This window comes from Puma concolor, chromosome D1, assembly GCF_028749965.1.
Source record: "Puma concolor isolate L17-30 chromosome D1, mPumCon1.1.hap2, whole genome shotgun sequence".
NCBI classification, from domain to species: Eukaryota; Metazoa; Chordata; class Mammalia; order Carnivora; family Felidae; genus Puma; species Puma concolor.
The window spans coordinates 40,501,899-40,527,408 of NC_141676.1; the positions used below are offsets into that span (position 1 = coordinate 40,501,899).

Here is a 25,510-nt window from a genome sequence, read left to right on the forward strand (position 1 = left end):
ATGCCAAGAGGCAATGCCAATTCCAGGTCAAGGAATGAGTGAAAATTCCTGACAGCATGGCAGGTTGGAAGGGGAGAGTCCTGAAGGGGGAAGCGGGGAGTGGTCCCTCGGTGCCTCTGGAATCATGCCTTCTAAACCGGTGTCCAACTTCACTACTGAACTCGTTTTCCAGGTGGAGATACTTTCTCCCCTCACTGTTGGTGGGACTATAACCTGGTACAAACTTTCCAGAGAGCCATTTGGCAGTATTTAGCAACATCTGAGAAGTCTGTACTTTGACCCAACAATTCTGCTTCCAGGAATCCATCTCACAGTTTTTCCTGTGCAACTGTGCAAAGATAAAGGTATAATGAACACGATGTTCATGACAGTTAAAACCCAGAACAGCCAAAATGTCCACCAGGAGGGCAATAACCAATAAACTGCATATAGCCAACAACCATATAAGAGACCGTAATACAGAAGTTAAAAAGAGGTCATGTGATCACTGTGTCAAAGATGGTGAAGAGTGAAAAAAGACCTCTGTAGGATGTGAATATGGAGAGATTCCAAATGGGGGAGGAAAGACGTATTCAAATATGCTTGTTTTTGTACAAAAATTTCTGGAATGATGAACAAGTAACTAATCACAGAGGCGACGGCTAGGAGAGAGTAGGGATGAGGTTGGCTGGGACGGCCAGGCCTTGCCAGGACGAGGCTGGCAGAGATGCATTTTGTTTTTAATTTTTTAACATTTATTTCTTTTTGAGAGAGACAGAGACAGAGCATGAGCGGAGGAGGGGCAGAGAGAGAAGGAGACACAGAATCTGAAACAGGCTCCAGGCTCTGAGCTGTCAGCACAGAGCCCGACACGGGGCTTGAACTCACAGACTGTGAGATCATGACCTGAGCTGAAGTCAGACGCTTAACCAACTCAGCCACTCAGGCGCCCCAGCAGAGACACGTTTCAAGGGGTCTCTGGCAAAGTGTGTTATTGGGATCCTCTCCTCTGCTCAGCGAAGCCTGGGACTCACCCCCTAGTTTAGGCCTTCATTCCAGGTCTCTTTCTGGAATGTCCCGCATTCTCAGATGGCATAAAGATAAGCAAGGAAAAAGTCTGAGCTGAAAACCAAGCTCCGACTTCACTAACTGAGTGGTTAGTGGCAGCCTCAGTTGCTTCATCTGTAATAGGGAAACAACGCCCTCACCCTTAAAGCACTGCTTTGAGGAAGAAATGAGACATATCTAAACATTCAGCACAATGTCTAGCACATAGTAGGTACTCAGTAAACACCAACTGCCTCTGAAGCCAGTGGAAGGGAGGGGATGCTATGAGCAAGGGAGCACATCGCAATGGGAAGAGGACCCTTAGGGGCTGAGGGTGGGGACCTGACCTCAACCCTCCACTGCTACTGGGGCGAACACACACTCCAGGCTTCCCGGGCTGGATCAATCCAGACAGCTGCCCTAGCAGGACAGCAAGGAGCCTCTGGGATGCCTGTCTGACCCAGGGCCCTTTGCCCATCAGCAGGAAGGGATGAGCTAGTACTTCATGACCAGGCCCAGATACCACTGCATTCCCGGGGCTGGAGAAGCAGCCTGGGGCTGAGACCAGCCCTTCTCTACGGCCTCATCTTGGAATGCTGTGTCCCTCATTCAGACTCAGAATTTTGTCCTTGGGGGAAACCCAGGCGCAAGCTCCACGCCCAGAGCCAAGAACTGCAGGCACTACTCATTGTCCACCTGAAGCTGCCTTTGGGTAAGCAGGCTACAGGCAAGGCCCAGGAGGAGAAAGGGCCTGGGCACACGGCCAGGCCTGGGGACCTCGGTGTGCCTCTCACCCTAAAGATATGCTGGGCCAGCAAAGAGGGAGGACCCACATCCAGTCCTGTTCCTGCCTCCCTGCTGGGCCTAGGCGGTCCGTGGTCCCTCCCAACAGGGTCAGGGGAGAGGCTAGTTCAGGAGCAATCTATCTCGTAATCACTACCTATCTAGTAGATAGTTTGCAGCTATCTCGTAACCACCACCTCTCCCACCCCTCCCACTTGTAAGCTTCTTGGAAGTTTATGAAGTCCTTCACAGGAGCCTCACAACGGCCTTGTGCGTAGATGTGGATTTTTATCACATTCTAGGTAAGAAACAGGCTCCTAAAAGTTCAGTCGTTTGTCTGAAATCCCAATTAGGGGAGTGGAAGACGAACCTAGGTCACATGACCCCTCTCACAGGGCTCCTTCTCCTAAACCTCACTGTTTGACCCTCTGGATCTCAGCTTCGTCCCCCTGTACTGTGAGCAGGTTGAATTAGGCTTTACTTCCCAGGATGTCGCGAGCTCAATCGCCGTAATGATACTGCAGAAGTCCCTATGCATGTGTTGCTGCAAAACACCACCAGGTGGCAATAGCAGCCACAGCTTCCCAGGGCAGCCGGCAGGGTGCAGGGGAACATGGGTTTGTCGGCCACCCACAAGGTTCAGTGCTCCAGAGCTACAGCTTCTACTCCACACATGGATGCATCTGGACAAGAGCAGAGGCGGCTTCTTGATTTCCTGCCCGTCTGGGCACCAAGGCCGAAGGATGGCTGCTCTCTCACTCTCGAGAGACACGCAGGGCTGACACCAGGCCAGGCCCCAGTGTCCCAACTATCTGCACAGGCACCCAGCAGAGCAAGGCTGTGTCAACTGTCAGCCGTCAGGCCCTGCCTGGTGCACCTCACATGGAGGATAGCACGCAGTTCCTGGACCCTCACTCACACCACACACAAACTTGCCAATCCTAGACCTGTGTGACGGCCACTTGGGAAATGAATTCTGTGTTCAGAGCACCTGTCTGTCGGGCAATGCCTATGTGCCAACCCCGTGTTAAATGCCTTGCACTTACCTCCTTCACTTCTCACGAGAAATCTATGAGGCAGGTACTGCTAAGACCCATGTTTTACAGATGAGGAACAGAGGCTCAAAGACGGTAAGTAACCTGCCCAGAGTCATCTGAGGTAGGAAGGGGTAAGTCAGAATTTGACCCTATGTCCACATGACTCCTGAGCTCATCCTCTTCCTGAGCTCTTGGTTGGGCTGGACTATAAGGTGCTCGGGTGGGGTAAGTGGGAGAAGACAAACTAAGGGGAGGGCGTGCCATCCAGGAAAAGGCCTTGATTCCAAGCTTTGAAAATGGTGCCACCAGCATCTAACCCTCTCCTGATCTCTTGCCACAGTCTGATATCCCTTGTACCAGCTCAGCAGGCTACTGTTGGAAAGAGCACAGGGCCAAGGTCAGGAAGCATGGGCTCTGGGCCAGACTGCCTGGGTTACTGGCTAGGTGACCCTGAACGTGACCCCGAGCTCTTTGCATCGGCTTCCTCATCTGCAAATGTGATCATGAGAGGAAGAGCGTTCACCCTGCAGGCTTTTTGTAAAGTTCAAAGGAGATGAGATACATAACGTGCTCTTAACACTCCCTAGATATACAGTAAGTGCTCAATAAGCACTTGCTCCTATTAATGACTGGTCTAACAAAGCAAGTTTTGTCTATGGCTTGGTTCTCTGGTCATGCTCCTCCCCTCCACATCTTCCAGAACATCAGTGACTCTCCTTCCCCAAATGCCATCTGTGTTTTCCGACCTCTGTGCCTCTGTCCATCATGTTCTCTATACCTGGAGTGCCACTTCCCCTACTTCTTTTGAATAAACCCCTCCGAACTTCAAGGCCCACCACAAATGAGTACAGTCTGCCTTTAATTAGTTCTTTATGAATGAGTTGTATTGTCCCCAGATGCATGCAGGCACCACTCCCAGAATCTCCCACAGTACACTGGTCATAGTAGGTGCTCCCAAAAGTGCACAGTGCAAATAACACCTTGCCAAGGGCTGAACGGCTGCAAGGCCTGCCTGCTTGGAGCCCTGATAAATATGAGAGAACTTTCCTCTGCCTCCCTAAGGACAGGATAAAGCATTTCCCTCTCCATTGTCCCCTTCAGATGTACTATGAAACTTGAATTCATGTAAGCTGAACTTTGAGCACAAAAGCAAAACCTAAGGCCCCAGAAGTTCTTCAGTCCTCTAAAGTCTGGAAAGACTTTGGACCTTCTTCCCTCTGTTTTTTAAGTTTATTTATTTATTGACAGAAAAAGGCAGGGGGAGAATGCGTGGGGGTAGGGGCAGAGAGAGAGAGAGAGAGAGAGAGAGAGAGAGAGAGAATCCCAAGCAGGCTCCACGCTGTCAGTGCAAGAGCCTGACCCAGGGCTCTGTCTCATGAACGTGAGATCATGACCTGAGATGAAATCAAGAGTCGGCTGCTTAACTGACTGAGCCACCCAGGAGCCCCAGATCTGTGTACATTTCTAAGTACGCCGTAGCTTCTGGTATTAGCTGTGCGTTCTCCCCAGCTATTGCCTCTTCTCCCGACAGGTACCAATGTGTGGTCCAGGGCACGGAACCTAAATGGCTAAGCTCTAAGGGGGTTCTGGGCTCCAGAATACGGCTCTGCACTGCTATAGGCAGCCAGACATTACGGCAGCAGAAGCCTTCCGCCTGCGGTGGTTAAAACAGCTTCAAAGAACCGTCGTAAAGCCCACGCACTAAAACCTATGTGACCTCCACTGCGGGGAAGAGACTCACCACAGTGGCCAGGAATCCCCTCCCTGGTGTCCCCTAACAAGCAAGCCCCATCTGCCAACTTCACCCACCACATCAAGAGGCAGGATATCAGGTTTAGGTGTCCACGTCAGCTGTGAACACCTTCTCCCCGCTTGAAAACTCACCCACAAGTTCCCCATTAGGAAAAGCCATCGTCCACTTATCATGGTCTCTACACTTCCTCCAGACTCAAGTAGATGGGGTTGTCTTTTCATCTCCTAGATGGGCCTCTCCCACATCTGTCACCCACATTTAAGATCTACATCTCTGAAACTGGAAATCCAGCCCGGACAAGGCTGACAGGCTCTGGATGGCTCTTCAGCAGACAAACATCTATGGGCTGCTGTTCTCTGCCTGGGCCTAGACCACACGGCAAGGAAAGCATAACTGGTACCCAAACCTTTTTTAGCCCTTTATCCGCCATGAAGTTCTGTATTATACGTTCTGACCTTCCCAAACATCAGAGTGCATCGAACAGAAGTTTACCTTTTCTTCATGGCCCAACAAGCATCAAAACCATCATTAATCACTCTACGGACTGATCAGACTGTGGATTTTTGGGTCCCCTCTTCCTTTGCTATCAAGTTGTGGGAGGTTTCGCTGTGCACATTGAATGGGCTGTCAGAGCACCTACTTAGCCCTCCTAATCGGCTGCTTTGGGTCTGCTTAGGTCTGAGAAATCAGATTATCACCAGTAATACCCACAACTCACTGGGCACTATACGGGGGACAGCCTTCTTGCTAAGTGCTTTCTTTCCATAAGCAATTTCACTGGACCCTCCCAAGCACGCTGCATGGTAGAAACTCTTATCCCCAATTTTCAGATAAGAAAACCAGTGTAGAGTTTAAGCATCTTGCATAGGAAGGAGCAAGAGGGTTCTCGAATCCAGTCTCTGACTCCAAAGTCTGTGATCATCACATACCACTTTCCACCATGCTACCCTGCTTTGAATTATCTACTGGACAGCTGGCCCCATTCCTCCCTCTTTTTTCCCTCCCCTCCTCCTTGAAATGATATGATTCATGCATATTTCCCCCCACCTGGCTGTAAGGCCCATGAAAACATGAATTCTGTCCTTCTTGTTCACCCTGTACTGCCCTCTCCCTCCAAACACTGGACTGAACACATAGACGATGTTTAATAAACAGAATGACTCCCTTCTTCCTTTCTTTCCTTCATATTGTCTTGTCTCTGTGCTCACTATTGCCCTTAAAATCAGGCTCTGGATTGCCTTCCTAGAAATTTCAGTCTCCTTCCAGTGGCTGGGGGTGGCTAGGGTGCCCCCACTCTGACCTGGAATCGTGGGGGGCCCTGTCCCCAGTTCTCCCTTCAGGACCTCCACTGAACATCCACCTGCTCGTGGTGTCAAGCAGATGCCCCAAGGAGCTCCAGCAATTACTCCAATGCTGTTGCCTTGGGCTCTATGGCCGGGCCTCTCAATTCCAGAAGAGCAAGCATTTGCTCCTCCTGGCTGGACTACAGTTCCTTCATGCGACGGTGCAAGGTCAGCCTGTCCAAATGGTGCTGGCACATTGACTTTTGGTGAGAAACTTTTTTCATATAGATAGCAATCCCTCAAAAATACTTGTTGGGGACCCTAAATATCCTAGGAAAGCTGGGTCTATGCTCTCCCCACAGGAAGACCACACCAATATGTTTATATTGATGAAATCTGATGAAAAAGAACACGAAGGGAAGCTGTAATCAATCTCCAGAATGGCAGAGTTGGGGGACAAGAGGTCTTGAGAGTCTGGGCTTTGGAGGGGGCAGATATTAAGTTCGAATCCCAGCTCTGTCATTGGCCAGCTGAGTGACATCGGGCAAGTTCCATCCTACCTTCCTGTGGAGTCAAGTGTAAGCACTTTGGCGTAGGAGCTTTGTGATAGGCTTTTGAAAAATTTATTTTATTTTATTTGAGAGGGAGAGAGAGAGAGAGAGAGTGCGTGAGAGCAGGGGAAGGGGAGGAGAGAGAGAATCTCAAGCAGGATCCGTGCTCAGCACAGAGCGTGACTTGGGGCTTGATCCCGTGACCCTGGGATCATGACCTGAGTTGCAATCAAGAGCAGGACACCCAAACCAACTAAGCCACCTAGGCAGCCCTGTGATGGTTTTTCTAAAAGTCCCAAATCTTTCCAAATTACAGTCGACCCTTGAAAAACAACATGGGTTTGAACTGCGTGAGTCCACTTAATATGTGGACTTTTTTTTTTTTTGATAAATACAATACTATAAATATATTTTCTCTTCCTTACGATTTTCTTAGTAACATTTTCTTTTATTTGGCTTACTTTAAGAATACAGTATACAGTACATGTAATATACAAAGTATGTGCTAGTCAACTATTTAGGTAATTGATAAGGCTTCGGGTCACAGTAGGCTATTAATAAAGTCTTTGGGGGAGTCAAAGTTATACGTGGATTTTCAACTGTTCAGAGTGTGGGTGCTCCTAAACCCTACATTGATCACTGTGCTCGCACTTTGTGATCGGACTCCAGATGGCTGGGAAGGCAGGCTGGCAAAGTGATTATGAGTGTGGACACCTGGTCCAAACCTCGGCTCTGCCACCAGTTAGTTCTCTGATTTTTAGCAAGTAAATTATACAGAGTAACTCTCAGTTATCCCTTCTGCGAAATGGATATAATTGTAATTTCCTTATAATCTTATTATGAACAAGACATGAGAAATCTTATTTTAAAAAATCAACTAGGGGCGCCTGGGTGGCGCAGTCGGTTAAGCGTCCGACTTCAGCCAGGTCACAATCTCGCGGTCCGTGAGTTCGAGCCCCGCGTCGGGCTCTGGGCTGATGGCTCAGAGCCTGGAGCCTGTTTCCGATTCTGTGTCTCCCTCTCTCTCTGCCCCTCCCCCATTCATGCTCTGTCTCTCTCTGTCCCAAAAATAAATAAACGTTGAAAAAAAAAAATTAAAAAAAAAAAAATCAACTCATGGTAGGCACTCAACAAATTATGGTTATTGGGGGCGCCTGGGTGGCTCGGTCAGCTAAGCGTCCTTTTCTCAATTTCTGCTCAGGTCCTGATCTCACGGTTCATGGGTTCTAGCCCTGTGTCAGGTTCTGTGCTGGCTGTGTGGAGCCTGCTTGGAATTCTCTGTCTCTTCCTCTCTTTGTGCCCCTTCCCTGCTCACACTAGCTGTCTCTGTCTCTCAGAATAAATAAACATTAAAAAAAAAAACACAAAAAACAAAAACAAATTATGGCTACTGGATTTGACACTGACCTTCAAATCAATCAAGATTTTGTTTAGCACACACCTAACACAGTTGGCTAGGTGCCCCAGGAGATCCAGACCTAAAGAGCAGATACTCCCTGAGAAGGATTAGAATATTTCCCTGGGTATTTAATGCTGATAAGTGTTCTCAGTAAAGCTCAGTGAAGGCTTTGCTCTTGTCTTTTTACCTTCCACTTCAGCAAAGCTCCAGAGCCTGGCATGGCCGAAGGTCCTCCTAATTGTGCCCTGTGTCCACCAGTCCCAGAACTCAACGAGAGGTGGCTTAGAAGGCAGACTGACAGCGAGTAGCTCCAGTTTTCCTAAAAGGAAGCTATTTTTAATCCTAGCAGCAGTGGAAACTGCATATATTAACATAATCTCAACCTCACCAACCACTTCGCTTTTCATTTTTTAAAAACAGGCTTCATGATCAAAAGCCATGCCCAGTTTGTGTCTAGAGCTGGTTGATATAAAGAGAGAGAGCTACGTGGCCACTGCTGCACCCTACGAATGGACAACCTGTTTTAAATGGCACCTCCCCTGGGGCGCCTGGGTGGCGCAGTCGGTTAAGCGTCCGACTTCAGCCAGGTCACGATCTCGCGGTCCGTGAGTTTGAGCCCCGCGTCGGGCTCTGGGCTGATGGCTCAGAGCCTGGAGCCTGTTTCCGATTCTGTGTCTCCCTCTCTCTCTGCCCCTCCCCCGTTCATGCTCTGTCTCTCTCTGTCCCAAAAATAAATAAACGTTGAAAAAAAAAAATTAAAAAAAAAAATAAATGGCACCTCCCCTCCCCCCGTGGAGCTCGCTCCGTCCCTTGAGCTGCCTTGGGCCAAAGTCTCTTTGGAAAGACACTGGGTTCCCAAAGGCTGATGCTGGTGGTCGGACAGGTGCTGGCAGGTCGGGCTGATGTTGCCCCCAGGCTGGGCAGATGGCATCGCATAGGCGGGTGGCACCCTGCACTCAACCTCCTCTCCCCACCCCCCCCCCCCCACCGCCACGATGTCAGCCTCCCAGCCTCCATTTGTTCTCCCATCCGTGCAGGTTATTTTTACCACGGGGGAAAAAAAAGTGATGCTATTTCTCTGCATTTTACCCTGAAACAAGTCACACCAACTCCCTCGAAAAAGCACCCAACAGATGGCTCTGGTCCCCTGTGCTCAGAGAAGCAGCAAACCTCCCGGGCTGTTGGCAGGTTATTAAAATTTCATGCATCGTGCAGAAGTAATGGCTTGAAACTCCTTTGCCTAGAATGGCAGGGAGGTTAGGAGCTTGATCGTGCCTCTGATTTTGGCTATACAACTCCAAGCACGTGCAAGCGATCTGGCTTTGCTGCGCCTCTGTTTCCTCCCGTGCAAAATGAGAGTAACAACAACGTTTATTTTACGGGATGGTCGTGAGGATCAAATTAATCAAGCCAGTGCCTGGCACTTAGTTGGTGCTCTGTAAGTAATGGCTAGAACTAATATTACCTCTGATGTAAACCTTGGTGGAGCTGGAAAAGAATTCTACGAGGCCCCATCTAGGATTCCAGGGGTGAGGGCTGCTCCCAGAGCAACATTAACCCCGGAAACCCATGTATCTAGAAGAGAGAGCCAGGGAGGGCGGATAAGGGCCCAGGCTGAGCTCACTGCCACCCAGCAACAGTAGCACTGAGCTGCTAGGTACCAGGTTAGTCACAACGCCCATGGAGAAGGCTTGGATCTCCTAGAGGGGTTCAGAGTAGGACCAGGGCAGCGAGCACACCTTGCATTTAGTGAACACTTACTATGTGCAGGCCTTTGAATTAGCACACTCCAGGACTTCGCTATTCAGTTCTCCCAACACTACAAGGAAGGTAATACCATTATCCCCATTTTGCAAATGAGAAAACTAAGGTCACACAGTAAGTACCCACGAGGCCAGGGCCCAACTCTGGCCCAGCTGACTGGAGAGCCCACATAATACATACCACTGCGATGGGACGGGAGGGCTGAGGGCTGCTTTCCACACTGCCGGCCTGAGAGGAGGATGGTGGGCCTGAGCCCGCCTTCCATGGCAGATCTGGCTGCGTGTGTGATTTATGACCTTAGTGGGTATCTGGGTCCAAGGCCTCTGGATTCCAGGCACTGTCTGCGTGAAGCCCAAGCTAAGACTCCAACTCTCTTACTGTACATTTTGCGGGGGTGCGGGGAGGGGGGGGGGTTGGGGAATGCATAAGTCTCTCCTGTCCCTGCCCGGCTCACAGGGATTGCCCATAGCCCCACCTCCACTAGCCAAACTTCTGACAGTCTGTTAAAATGCCAAGGTGCGGGGGTGCCTGGGTGGCTCAGGTCAATAAGTGTCCGGCTCTTGACTTCAGCTTAGGTCACAATCTCATGGTCTGTGGGTTCAAGCCTCACTTCCGGCTCTGTGCTGACAGCAAGGAGCCTGCTTGGGATTCTCTCCCTCTCTTCCTGTCTCGGCCCCTCCCCCACTCGTGGGCTCTGTCTCTAAATGAATGAATGAATGAATGAATGTAAAAAAAATGCCAATGCGTGACCTGGAAGGAGGGATGCTTAGTAACCCAGGACTGGCCATAAGTGCTTGAGTATGGGTTGTTTTGGGTCAGACTGAGGGTGGGTAGGAAGGAAGGGCAAGAGGTTCAAGACAAAGAGACCCAAGGCAGTCATGTTTTGAGGCGGCACGCCCTAATGGAAGGCACTGGCCGGTACAGGTCTCAAAACTGACCCATCAGGGTCCCCTCCTCTCAAGCCATCCTCCCCGTGCTGAAGCTGATGCTCTTACTCACGTTGAGCTGTCTGTGTCTGGCCCTAGTTTATCATATTCTTCCTTGAACATATCACATTTAGGAAATGGCTACCTTGCTTCTGCTGGCCAGGTGGCAATTCCACCAATAACTCCCACCAGGAAACTGGCTCGTATAAAAAAAGCAATAGCTTACAGCGGGAATCCTTGCAGGGCCTCTCTGCCTTCCTCCCTTCCTCGACAGGAGGCACCAAGTCCTGTGTTCATTCTTCCTCTGATGGTCTTAGATCTACTTGTTCCTCTCCCGCCTCAATACCCACCCCGATTCCAGGCCTTTATTGCCTGTCGGGGCCACAGCTGCCCCATCTGTAAAATGGGGCTAATTATATAGTTCCTTCCTTAAAAGACAGTTGCAATCATTAAATAAGCTAACACCTGTAAAATTCTTAGAATAGTACCTAGCACACAGTGCGTCCTCCATAAACGTTGGCCGTCATTACCACCGTCAACAGCAGCACCAAGATTAGCAACAATCCCTGGTCAGGCCTCTAGTCTCCATCCTTTTCAGTGTCCTGAGGTGAATCCCTTATACAGTATTTTCAGTCTGCCTTCCCCTATTCAGAATCCCATCACGGTTCCCACTTTCTGGGACTGAGACCAAATGTCCCCGACTATCTCCAAGGCCCTCATTCTTCAGCCTCCAGCCTGCCTCGCGCCATCGCCTTCCCCGACATGCCCCGTCCGGAGCCGGTCTCCTCACATCATCCCTCACTGCACAACACTTCCTTTCCTCAGAAGGGCGCCTGGGTGGCTCAGTCGGTTAAGCGTCTGACTCTTGGTTTCTGCTCAGGTCATGATTTCACGGTTGTGGGATCAAGCCCCACATCTGGCTGGGCACTGACAGCATAGAGCCTGCTTGGGATTCTTGCTTTCCCTCTCTCTCTGCCCCATCCTGCTCGCTCTCTCTCTCTCTCTCTCTCTCTCTCTCTCTATATATATATATATGTATATACACACACACACACACACACACACACACACACAAACTCTCTCTGCCCCATCCTGCTCTCTCTCTCTCTCTCTCTCTCTCTCTCTATATATATATATATATATATATATACACATATACACACAAACTTAAAAAAGAAAACCTTTTCTCCTCCCTCCATGGATCCAAAATCCTTTATCCTCTTTAAGAAAAGAGGTGAGATCGGAACACAGCTCTTGTCCCATCTCTCCCATCTTCCGTTCTGAAGTCGGGTTGTACCGGCACCGGGTGGCTTAATGTCCACTCTGTGGCAGGTGGGGCACCTTATGTCCTTAACTAAAACCTTGAAGGGGAGCTGGGCACACGGGTGATAGCAAGGCAGGGACTCGGGAGTCACTCGGGAGCTCAAAAGTTGGTGCTACCATTTACCAGCCATTTGACTTAGATCAAATCAGCCAGCCTCTCCAGCTCATTTTACTCATCTGCAAAGTGGCTCTAAGGCCTAACCCCAGAGGGCAGTTGGGGCACCTACCCTGATGCTGCGGAAGGGGTCCCGCCGCAGCGCGGCACACAGCGAGTACCCGGGAAAGGTCAGCTCCCTTCTCCTTCCCTTCGACGCACAATCACCAGCAATAACGGGTTGTTGATTATTATTCTATTACCAACCAGAGTACGGCCTAAAGGAGCAATTTAATCCACCTGCTCCCACAGGAGAGGAACGTGGTCAGGGGAAGTTTGCCTTCTGTGAGAGGCCCACCTCCAGCCTCTTCCCAGAAATGCCCCCTCTTTTTTCAACATTTATTTATTTTTGGGACAGAGAGAGACAGAGCATGAACGGGGGAGGGGCAGAGAGAGAGGGAGACACAGAATCGGAAACAGGCTCCAGGCTCTGAGCCATCAGCCCAGAGCCCGACGCGGGGCTCGAACTCACGGACCGCGAGATCGTGACCTGGCTGAAGTTGGACGCTCAACCGACTGCGCCACCCAGGCGCCCCGCCCCCTCTTTTTAAAGCTGCTTTTGTGTTCAAGACAACGAAACTAGCATCCACGCCAACAGCATAACTGTGCGGGCATCAGTGAACGGAAAGGTTTAAGAGCTAATAAAAACGCCCACATCTCACACTTCAAGCCCAGCAAAGGAAGAGTGGATATGTGAGGCGCATAAATCCTCAGATGCCTAAAGGATGCTCTTTCTCCGCCCCCCCCCCCCCCCACCGCCTCCAGGAGGCTGGGCAGGGCACGACTTAACACAAATAGGCATGCCAAGATCTCCAGGAGACATCCAGCTATCTAGACCAGACCGCCACCGTGCAAGGAGGGCCGAATAGCGGCCAGACCCTGGGGAGGCCCCCGGCTGAAAGCTAGAAGGCAGAGTCCCCTCAAGGCTTAGCTGACCAAAGGCCTCCTGGGAAGCCTGGGGTTTATTCTCCCACAGCCATTCCTTCTGCCTATGCCTCTTTGGGCTAGTTACCTAACCTCTCTGAGCTTCATTCTCTACCTGATAATGACCACCTCGCAAGGCTGGTCATGATAAACAAGGTCCTTTTAACAGCGTCCCGCTTGTGGGGCATTTGCTATGGACCAGGGTCCCCGCTAAGGCTCCATTTTACAGATGAGGAAACTAAGGCACACAGAAGGTAAGTACTTACCTGAGATCACAGAGTGGAGACAGGGCTTGAACCCAGGCCAGTCTGAATCCCCAGCCCATGCTCTTAATCGGTGTGCTGTGCCAACAGCAAAACACCATACAAACTCTGTTATCACTGTTATTCGCCTGAGAGAGAAGGGAGATAATGATGCCCCGAGACGCAAGTAGAGACAGAGAACTAGCATCCGTAGGCGGTTGGTAAGGAGAGGCATGGAGCAGGCATGGGACTCACGCATTCCTGCCCACCCCCTGTATTTCTCCCCTCCTTTAACTCTTACTTCCACTCCCCAGCACACACACACACGTTCCATTTAGAACCCTACCTTGTAGGTAGTACAAGTTCACGCTCATCATACGTGGAGCCTCACACTGGTCCCCAGAGGCAAGGCCTATTGTTTCCACTTTACAGATGAGGAAAACCGAGGCTCAGAGGGGTTGAATGACGTGCCCAGGGCCACACAGCTGGTCAGCCCTGTGACATGGCCCAGCATATCCACTTGGATCCTCTACCTCCACGGCCCGGCTCTCTTTGTTAATCTGGCCCTGCAGCTGTGGGTGAGATGTCCTCCTGGGATTTCAGAACCAATGACTCCCTCCACCTACCCACGGTGTTTGTGGTTTGCTGTATCATGGCCGCTCTTTGTTCACTGCTGTCTCCCCTACTGGCCTGTGAGCTCCTTTGAGAACAGAGGGTATGTCGGGCTCATCTATCATCAAATCGACAGCGTGCAGCCAGTGTGAAATCAGGTGCTCAATACAGAGTCACCAACTGGAAATGTACCTCGAAGCTTCCCTTCTTGCCATGGGAGCCGAGGGACAGAGACCCAGCTCCCGGAAGTGGGGGTGAGTAACAACAGGACAAGAGCTGTCTTGAAAGGGGCTGCATTTTATGTCTGGGAATTAGGAGGTGTCTCCCCATGCCCCACTTGGTGGCATCCCAGAAAACCTAGCTGAGTGCTAGTGCCCCCAAATATGTGCCCATATGGCTCCCTTGGCTCAGTTGGTCAGATTTAGCAACTGAAAATCAAGGGTACCCAGTTAAGTTGGAATTTCAGAGAAACAACCAATAGTTCTTCCCCCCATTTTTTTTTTTAAGAAAAAATAGTCTTATTTATTTTAAAGTTTATTCATGTATTTTTGAGAGAGAAAGAGAGAACCAACAGGGGAGAGGTAGAGAGAGAGGGAGACAGAGGATCTGAACCAGGCTCTATGCTGAGGGCAGAGAGCCCCATCTGGGGCTCAAACTGACGAGCCATGAGATCATGGCCCGAGTCGCAGTCAGACGCTTAACCCACTGATCTACCCAGGCGTCCCAACAACCAATAGTTCTTTAGTTTAGGTATGACCCATGACATAACCAAGGGGCCCATATCTTGGTTCAGTCTTTATCATTCATTAATATTTGTTACATGCTTAAAACGTTATTTATCTGAAATTCAGATTTAACTGCATTTTATCTAGCAACCCCAGCTGTGGGTGCCCTAAGTTGTTGGGAGGGGTGTTATTTTTCCAAAGGGGCTGAGGACAATGTTCCTGAGAACCAAAGGGACGCTGGAAAGGGCCAACCACAGTCCCCGGGGTCCAGGGAGCAGGGCCTAGCCCAGAGAGAGATGAGCAGGGAAAAGGCCCAGGGCTGGCCGTGGCCTCAGGGACGGGGTTCACGTGGTCTTCCTGGCATGGGGAGGAATGTGGAGCCCGCCCCAGCTGCTCCCCATTAAGCAGAGTTGGCATTTCAGAGCACGTCAGAGGCGCTGGCTCCCAGCCCTGGAAGTCAGCATCTGGCCTCTGAGCCGGCACTGCCTGCCCAGCCCCAGCCCTCTCACCTCAGTGGACCCTGACTGAGGGCCCCAACAGGCCCATTGTCATCCTGCCCGGCCTCAATGGGGCCATTCAGGGGCTTCGAAACAGGCCCCTCTAGAGGGCACTTCCTCCTCCCCCTCTAGAGTGCCCTTGGCCACAGCCTTCGCCTGTGTGGGTGGGGGGTCTGGCTGTGGTGAGAGCGGCCGGCAGCCGGGGCAACATTACTGAGGCTGGATTGTTGACAGAGGGCATGGAAATGCCCCACACGTCACGGGACTTCAGGGCGCTCTGCCCACACTGTGCCCCTCACCCTACCAGAGGCAGCCGGGCCTTGGAGTGGCCTACACCTGAGGACAGAGCAGCAATGCCTCCCCCCTACATTCACTGAGAAGCTGAGGTGATTCGCTGGAGGCAGGTAGAGAAAGTTCAAGCCCAGGCTTTACCAAATCCTAGCTGTGTGGATCGATTAGGCAAGTTGCTTCCCCTCTCTGGGCCTCTGTTTCTCCATCTGTAGAATGAGCCTAATGATACCTACCTCCTCAGGTGGAGCTGGAAGGAGATAAATCACATTAGCCTGGAACATGGATCCTGGCACATAGGTGCTGAGTAAACACCCCCTTCCCCTCTATCCCTTCTTATGTCTAGCTCTTCCCGATCCACTCGAGACCCCAGAAAATGTGCTCTCCTGTGACCAGGAGATCCAAAGGCCACTGACAGGGATATCTTGGTTCAGACGTTATCAAGAGGACACCGGTCCTTCACAGACCCCGGGACTCCAGCTGCGGCCCCACTCAGCTCACACTGCCTATAACAAGGACCACTGGCATTCAAATCCACAGCTCCTCCTCCTGTCTCTGGGGCTCCTCTGCCACCCCACTCCTGCATCCTCAGTATCTCACATCTGCTCTGCACACCCAGATCTCCCACCCCAGGTTGCTCATAAGCCCTGATTTCCGAACGAGCACACAGAGCCACGGATGCTGAACTCTACGGGCACGGTCGGGCAACTTAAAGGCAGCCAGCTTGGGCTCGGGCCTTCAACAGAGGACAAAGGGACACACACTTGGGGTTCATCACCCCTCACCAGGCGCCTGCCTAACCCTTCCCAGTGGCTGACATCCTCGTGTGCTGCCTATCCTACATGGCAACGCTAGCCGCTGGCAGCAGGGAGAAGGGCCAGGGCTCCCTGTTCACCAGAGCCCTCTGCCATCTGCTCGCCACACCTAATCCAGAACATGCTGCCCCATTGTCTCTAGATCCCGGATGCATGCATTCAAGCCTCAGCTCCGCTCACTTTGTCTGGGACCCCGTTCTGGCCCGCCCGACCCACCTAGCTCCCCTTTCTCTTAGTCATCCAATTTGATCTTTTACTCTGGACCAGTCTTTGTCAGAGCAGGGGCTACAGACCAAAATACAAATTCACGGGCCCCACCCAGGTCTGCAAAATCAGAGGCTCTGAGGCCGGGGTCCCAGGGCTCTGCCCCTTTAACAAGCACCGAGGCAATGCCGATGCACACTGAAGTTGAAGAATCACTATTGTGGAGCAAGAGAGCACACTCCCATAGGACCACTCTTTGCACACTCCCTTTCCTGTTAATAACTATTACAAAGAATGCATTAGCTGGTTTCCTTATTGCCAAATAACACTCATATAACTGAGCTCTGCCATCTCATTTCTCGACTGCATTCTGCCTTGGACTTACTTGAGAGGTTTCTTTCCATATATTAGGGTGCAGCAAAAAATACACACACACATACCCAAGACCTAACATTTATGGAGAACTCATCACATGCCAGGTGCTTGCCACATGCTTCATATACTTTGTGGCATGAGCAGCCCTGTGAGGTCATTCATCTCATGCCCCTAGAGCAGATGAGGAGGCGGGGGCAAATTTAGCAACCCACCTAAGCTGGTATCCTATGTGGAGAGAGCAGGAATCCAAACCCTGGTCTGCGCGGCCGTGACCACTTGCTCTTACCCACTTCATTATCCTGCCTTCTCTGACGGAGCTGGTCTCAAGTCTGAGAAATCGCACCCCGACGTGTACCTTGGAATCTGCTGCAGAACCCTGAGAAATACAGATGCTGAAGCCTCACCCCAGGCCTGCCTCTGTAAGGGAGACGTCTGGACATGTGTACTATCTGAATAACTCCACATGCTCCTGGCAAAGAACTATGTGCCTGGGTCACGCGGTTTGTTAAAGGAAGGTCTAGAAAGAGAACTCAAGTCTCTTGACTCCAAGAACAGTGCTCTTTCAGCCTCCCCACACTGCCTTGCTGCTATGGTGCTGCTAGGGGTCAAAATGGATTTTCTACAGCCTCTCAAGGAGCATCTGGACAGAAACACACACACACACACACACATGCTTGTGCACGCACACACACGTACACGTGCCTGTGCACACACAGGCGCTCACACGCATACATGCACGTATGCATACACATACACAAGTACCTTCTGGGTATCAGGCTTGTCACAGGGCAGTTTCTCTGCCTCCACTCAGGGCCAGGGCTGGACTTGAGGGTGGCTGGGGATGTCTCCTCCACGTGGCTTCGATGGAGTTATGTGAGACGAGTCTAGAGGAGCTGGGGAGTGGGGAAGACAGCACCCCTTTGCCCCCTCCACTACCTTTCTTCCTCCTGCAGACTCCCACGAGGACACCAAGCCTCTTTCTCCTCCTGCAATGGCCCATGCCTGACTGAGACAGGCGCGTGCACAAGGACAGGCCGTTTCTATGGCACCAGTGACCGTATGAGCAGCTTTTAAATAGCCCCGATTTATACAGAATGCAGGAAAAAGCTCCAATGTCAGCATTAGACAACAATTTCATCAAACAGCCTGATTCAGAGGCTCAGTTAATCTGCTCCACTCTTATCAATGGGTTGTCCCCAAATCAATACCTAACCACAGCATGACTGAAAGAAATGCCTCAGCAGGCAGGCAGATTGCATATGCACGGCACCTGCCCATTCATTGAGAAGGCTTCCCTAGGCAGAGAAGGAAGGCCCAGAATCGCCAGGGCAGCGAGCCCCTCCCCCTGGTACTCAGAGGATGCATCCTGCCTCCTTCCCAACCACGTGCTGAAATCAAGCACTCTAATTTCCAATTGCAATTCAAGGAGAATGGGAAGGAGACTTCCAAACAGCAAGGGATTGTGGGAGTTGGGCTCTGTAAGGCAGTGGGAATGGCTGTCCTCCGTTTGCTGAAGGGGCTAGAAAGGATCTCACAGCCCATCTGTGAGAAGCTGGAACTGCCTCCAGCTTCTGGAAGATGCCATCTCAACTAGCCCAGAGCACACCCGGCAGGGTGGAGAGCTGCAACTCTAATCCCAAGCTCTTGCATCAAAGACTAGCTCTCCCCTCCTTCTGCAGTTACCAGAGAGATTACAGACACCCATCGTGCTGACCAAACATCAGCTGCAAAGCCCAGCACACAGGCCAATAAGACAGAGCAATGTAAGAAATCGAGTGGGCATGGATTCTAGAGTCTCTTTCATGATACCCTCCCTCTAGGGCTGCCCTGTCCATCCCTCCCATCCCTAATCGCAGGGTAAAATAATTGTAAGCAATGGGGCCTGTGCCTCCAGACAGAGGTGGTGACTGAGTATAGTAAGGGGGCTTCTCGTAAGTCCTGGTTCTGAAGGGGTAAGGGCATAAATGCTCCTCTGCTTCTTAAACTTTAATTCACCTATGACTGGGGCGGGGGGTCTTGTTAAAATGCAAATCTGGTTCAGAAGGCTTGGGACTAGGCCCAAGACTCTGCATTTCTACCAAGCCTCCATGTAATGTCATTACTGCTGGTCCACAGACCATACTCTTATTAACAAAGGTTAAAGCACAAAAAGAGGCCTGAAAAAAGACAGGCAGGGAGAGAGGAGGAAGGAAAGCAGGGAGGGAAGGAGGAAGGAAAGGGAGAAGGAAGGGAAACTGAAGACAACATGGAGCCAGTGCCTGTTGGCAAACCCAATTTTTAGCCCCACATTCTACTGTGAACATCTCAGAGCCAGCCCTAAACTTGGACAAAGTAAGAGTCTGCTCATAAGTTAAGAATTCCCCAACCTGAGCAAAAATATTACCCTTTCCCAGAAACCTAACTCACCCACATCTCTGTGTGAAGACACTGACTTTTGGGCTAAGACAACCACCCACTCTTTGCACTAAGAGCCCCCATGAAAGACATAAAACTGCCAAAAGGATGACATTTTGACCCATGAGCATCTTTAAAAAAATTTTTTTTAAGTTTATTTATTTTTGAGAGAGAGACAGAGCGTGAGCAGGGGTGGGGCAGAGACAGAAGAAGACACAGCATCCGAAGCGGGCTCCAGGCTCTGAGCTGTCAGCACAGAGCCCAACGCGGGGCTCGAACTCAAAGACCACGAGATCATGACCTGAGCCGAAGTCGGATGCTTAACCGACTGAGCCACCCAGGAGCCCCAGCCCATTAGCATCTTAAGGAACACACTGTCGATTTCTCAGTAGGGTGTGAGGAAACAGAGTCCGAGCCCTCGACTGGGAGTCCTACCTGGATGCTTGTCCCAGCTCTGCCTAAAATCCTGCATGAGCCCCTGTCACTTACTCACTAAATACTTAGTAAGCACTTACCATGTGCTGGGCACTGTTCTAGGTGCAGTGCACAAGATGGACAAATCCCTTGTCCTCATGGAGCTGAAAGTCTAGTAGAGGAAGGCACATAATAAACAAACACATAACACGCCAGGAGCCTGCTCTGGTTCTGGAGAAAAATAAAGCAAGGTAAGGAGACATAAAAGGACAGATTGCTATTTTATACAGGGTGGTCAGAAAAGGTACCTTTAATAAAGTGACATCTGAACAGAGCCCAAAGGTCACGGAATGAACCATGTCAATATCTGGGAATACATTTCAGGCAGAAAGAACAAGTGCAAAGGCCCTGAGGCTTGGCTTTCTCATCTATAAAATAAAGGATAAGAAAACAGGGTCTTTGTGATATAGCTCTAAGGTTCCCAAGTCTGCCCAGCAGGAGCGGGAGAGGCTTTGGAGGTTGGCGGTGGGTCAGGGTGATACAACCAACAGGACACCTTGCCAGTCCTTTCGTTTTTTATAGTCCTGTACATCTCTCTTTCTAGCTCTGTTTCGAGGAGCAAATGACCAATTGTTTTTAAGAAACAAAAATAATCTGCCCTGTTAAGGGTGAGATATTTTAAAACCACTGAATGGATTTTTCCTTGCTTGCTTGCTTTCTTTCTTTCTTTCTTTCTTTTTTTTTTTATTGATACATCTCCTCTCCTTCCAGTTCTAAAATAAGCACCCTGTCTGCCCATACACGAGTCCAAAGGCAACACACTGCAGATGGCGTGGGCCTGGGGAGAGCCAGATGGAGGTCGCTTGGAAGTCACCAGACCTGGAGAAGCCACCAAGCCAGCCTGGCCAGCCTGGCCTCACCCATGGTCTGCTTCCTCTGAATCCAGGTGACGAGACGCTCTTAAAAACAGCAGTGGAATGTGGTGAGAGTTGGCATTTGTAAATGACAAATTTCTGACCGAATTCCAGTTCTTTGGAATGGAAAACCAGCAGCTTCCTGTTACAAAATGTACCAACAGTTCATGCCTAATACATGGGTGTGGGCAATTCATATATTTCAATCTAAATTTGGCTAAAAATATAACAAAGCCGGCATATTTTTAGCCAGGTAAACATTTCTAGGGACTAGGTCAGATTTATATTGGTTTCTGCTCTGCAATCCAGAGGAGGAACGATTCCAAATGAGTGTGAAGGAGGGACCAAAGGGGAAAGCCACACAGTCCACCAGGCAATCGGGAGTCACTGATTCTTGGTGACCACGTCCAGTTTGGGAGTGCTTCCCAGGGCTGAGCAGTTTGTCCCTTCCCATTGGAGAGACAGTGCCTTTTAAAGAACTAAGCCCCACGCTTCTTTGGAAGGCAAGTCTCAGTTGGGTTTTACTACTTCTCTCGCTGGACAGCCTTCAACGAGTCATTTCTCCTCTCTGTGCCCTCAGCTCTATGTGTCTCTCTCCTCCCCGCCCTCAGCTAGCCTTGGGTTTAATTAGAAGCAGCACAGACGGAGGACCACGCAACGGGTAAAAGATTCAGGCTCTGCAGGTTCTGTCTGAGTTGCAAGCCCGGCTCTTGCAATTATAGGTGGGGGGCCTTGGGCAAGTCGCTGAGCTCTCTCTACTTGCCTTACTTCACCTACAGAGCGGAGACAATGACTGAAGTGCCTAACTCAGAGGCGATTGCTTTTGTGATGATTAGGTCGGAAAATCCACATAAAATGCCTAGAAGACTATCCAGCACATAGTAAGTCCTCAGTAAATAACAGCATCTACCCCACACCAGGCATTTTTACACACACGCTAGTTGCTTGAATCTGCACGACCCATTGAGATGCCACACTTTCCCTGAGGAAACTGAGGCTTGGTGGGACTGTCTTGTCTAAGCTGCGGTTCAACAACTATTTCTTGAGCCTGCAGTGTCCCAGGCCTCACACCAGCACTGGGGACGTTAGACACCTGGGCAATAAACGAGGCGGTAAGACTTTAAGCCAGGTCGCTGTCACTTCCAGCTTGGGAGGTGGAGGGGATCCAAGAGGCTGGACAGAAAGAGCAGGGACATGAAATCAGAGTTTCAGTACTGACTCCGTGTAGTCTTGGTCAAACCACTGACTTCCTCTGAGCCTCACACAAAACGTAGTCTCTTGCTACAATTGCACCAACCACAAAGGGATCCTGGTTTTCTGATTCACTGAACCAAATGCAAAAGCTTTCTAATACGAAGGGATTAAGAATACTTAGTTACTTGGTAGAAGGAGGGGGAAAAGAACATAGCTTAGGGCTGGTTCCACTTCTTCAAACCATCAGGCCTCCACTCAGGAGAGTAGACCCTTTCCTTACAATGCGTGAGGTGGAAAGAATCCTGGGGCCAGGAGACGGGAGGCCTAAGTTCCAGTTTTGTTCTGCTCTCATAGCTGGGTGACTGTGGGCAAGTCCTACCCCTCTCTGGGCCGTGCTGTCCCCACTTGCTCAATGGAGCTGTGGAAATAGGCCTCTAAGGCCTCCAAGGCCCACCCTGGCTCAGATGTCCCAAGCGTCTAGTCCAGAGAGGCACAGATCGATCGCTAAGCAGACATCCCAATGAGCCTGGTTATTCTGAATCTGGCTTTGTCACCTACATAGCGCTTTTCCCCCCAAAGCTGCCTTCTTCTGTCCAGAGACAGTAAACAACCAAAGTTCCCACACCGGAAGGTCTGACAGCTCTAGAACACTTGTGGCCCACGCATTTTGACGTAAACATGCGTCACTCCCAGGTCTGAAAAGAATCAAAGCAAATCAGCATGAAATGGGGACTGTCTGCAGTGCTGCAGCCGAGCGGCCTGTGGCGAGAGGACAGGAAGAGAGGTCCTGCCAGCTGTTAAGCACATGGACCCCGCTGGGCCCTGCAGCACAGGGGTGACCTGGGGGGCGGCAGCCACAGCAGTGAGAGAACGAGATCGTGCCCACATGGCGGCAGGATGTGGGCAAAAGCCAATGGGGATCCTTATTCTGTAAACGCGGAGCCTCTGGAGATGGGCTGGGTCAGGCACAGAAGGCCCCGGCAAGAAGGAAACAGGAGGCCAAGGCCAGGGAAGTGGGGGGCAGACTCCAAGGAGAAGAGGGTTTGGACATTTGGTTGTCTAAAGCAGCACCTCCGTACGGGGCTCAGGCCTCCTCCAGTTACTGGCACAAGAAGGCAGAGGTCAAGAGATTTGGGAACTGGAGACACCCAGCTATGAATTCTGTCACCCGTCCATACCACCTGTGTGACTTGAGTAAGTTCCACGGCCCCTCTCAGGCTTGTCTCCCTACTGACTCCTCATTTTTCTCCTTTCCGGTAAAACAGGATCAATATTGGCTCAGGACATTCGTGTGAGGATTAAGTGTATGGAAATGGCACGTAAATGGTTGCTGTCATCATTATTCCTGGAAGGCTGTCCCATCCTGGGACTCTTGAAGCCCTCCCCTTTTCTTCACCAGCTAAAATCCTTCACAACCTTTCTCAGGTCCCCCTTCCAAAGTGTGTGTGTGCACGTATCTGCCGAAGCCCTCCAGAGCCCACAGTGTTCTCTCCCCCTCCACCCCTCCAGTCTACCGCACAGTCATTGTCACATCCTGAGAGGCCTTCCATTGGATCAGCCGGACAGTTTAGACACTGTAAACAGCCTTGCGTAAGGGAATCTGCCTCCTTCTTCTACCCAGCCAGCCCAGCCGCGTTTCTCTAAGACCTGGTGTTGGAGAGCTTTGATGCTGGCCTCAGTCAAGGTTCAGGTTGCCCTCTCTGTGTCTCCTACACTTGGCCACCCACCATCACATGATCTTCTCAGCGCACAAGCCAAGAGGGAGTTCTGCAGAACACATGGCTTAGCCATAGCTTCATGAACACAGCTGGTGCTCAATATCCACTTACTCCTGTGTTTCAATTCTTTCTTCATCTTCCCCCTCCCATCCTTCTTTTCTTCTGCAAATATTAACTAAGAACCTACTATGTGCTGACCCTGTATCAGTAGAGATCAAAAGACACACATCCCTGACTCAGGGAAGCCATGGTCTGGCTAAATAAGCAATCGCAGGCTAAGCTGTAGGGGCTACAGAGCAGGCTATGGGACCATATAGGAGAGATACTATCCTGGTGATGGTGGAAGGCTTCCTGGAGGAGGTGACACAAAGCCTGAGCTTGAATGGGTGAAGGACAAGGAGGATTTAGCCAGTCAAAGGAGACCTACGTAGTGGTAGATGAGTAAGACTCAACCAGGGGTTTTGATATTTTTAAAAGTTCCCTCATTAAAAACAATTTCTTTTATGCTTTCAACTTTGGAAACATCTTAGATTTTTACAAAAGATTATCAAATCAACCTGAATCTTGTGATTCCATAAACCGTCAGCAACTATTCTCATGAAAGAATAGGAATTAAGCCAAGATTCTCACACTGCACCAGAAAAGAGATAAAGAGTCCAGATCCTAAACCCAGTGAAATAAACTTGGCTGGGCTATTTATTATCAGCGAGCACACACACACACACACACACACACACACACACACTCACTCACCCCTTCCTATCTCATTTATGTTCTCCTGGGTACACTGTAGACGTCAAGGGGACTGCTAATGTGTACTCTTTAGCCAGGGCTTTGCTTTGTCTCTCAACATTTTATTTTGAAAAATTTCAAACAGAAAAGTTGAAAGAACTGCACATGTATCTTCACCTAGATTTATCAGCTGTTAACATTTTATGACATTTACTTTCTCCTCTCTGCAGATATACTAACCTTTTTTTTCCCCTGGATGATCTGAGAATTAGTTGCTGACACCAAGATATCTCTAGATATTTCAGTATGTATCTCCCAAGAAAAAGGACATTTTCTTACATAACCCTAATACCATTAACACTGATAGAATACTATCTAATACACCATCTGAATTCAAATATCTCCAATTGTCTCCAAAAGGAACTTTCTTTTTTTTTTTTTTAATTTTTTTTAACGTTTATTTATTTTTGAGACAGAGAGAGACAGAGCATGAACGGGGGAGGGTCAGAGAGAGGGAGACACAGAATCTGAAACAGACTCCAGGCTCCGAGCTGTCAGCACAGAGCCCGACGCGGGGCTTGAACTCACGGACCGTGAGATCATGACCTGAGCCGAAGTCGGCCGCTCAACCGACTGAGCCACCCAGGTGCCCCACCAAAAGGAACTTTCTAGAATTTATGGTTTTGCTCATCCAGGATGCAGTCAAGAATCTCACTGGATTTGGTCATCATAGGTCTTTGGTCTCCATCTACCTTTTAAAATTTTTTGTCTTTCATGACACTGTCCATTTTGAAGACACCAGGCCTGTTGTTTTAAAGAATGATCCATAATCTGAATTTACCTGATTGCTTCCTCATGCTAACAAATGATTCTGATCAAATTCCTCATTTTTCCCTTCTCTCCAGGACCAGCCCTGCCAGCGACACCATGATAAACACTTGGTGGACCTTGTGGCCTCGGTGCACTTGGAATTTTACAAATCCCAGAGGGATTTAACTAATAACTAAGTAAACTAACATTTATTTAATTTTGAAAGAATATTTTCAATATTTCCAAACTCTAGGGGCAGAGGGGAGGGGCCAAATGTCACATGTGCCAACCCAAAGGAAATTTTATAGCGATTTACTTTGATTCAGTATTAACAATGGCTTTTCAGATTTCTTTAAAGAATTTTTAATGCTTATTTATTTTTGAGAGAGAGAGAGAGTGAGACAGAGCATGAGCGGGGTAGGGGCAGAGAGAGGGAGACACAGAATCGGAAACAGGTTCCAGGCTCCACACTGTCAGCACAGAGCCTGACGCGGGGCTCGAACTCATGAACTGCAAGATCATGACCTGAGCCAAAGTCGGACGCTTAACCAACTGAGCCACCTAGGTGCTCCGCTTTTCAGATTTTTAAAAAATGTTTGTTTATTTATTTTGAGAGAGAGAGAGTTCATGCATGCACGTGAGCAGGGGAGAGG

At 50.0% G+C, this 25,510-nt stretch overlaps 1 protein-coding gene and 1 long non-coding RNA gene across 3 annotated transcripts in view; both read right to left on the bottom strand.

The window, feature by feature from the left end:
- NAV2 (neuron navigator 2) overlaps positions 1–25,510 on the bottom strand; it is a 397,887-nt gene that overhangs the window by 363,176 nt on the left and 9,201 nt on the right. The window lies entirely within an intron of this gene.
- Positions 7,537–11,495, bottom strand: LOC147576604 (uncharacterized). The gene is made up of 2 exons (XR_015240957.1): positions 8,611–11,495; positions 7,537–8,366 (listed from the first exon to the last, which is right to left on the bottom strand). It is a non-coding gene; the product is annotated as an uncharacterized LOC147576604 (long non-coding RNA).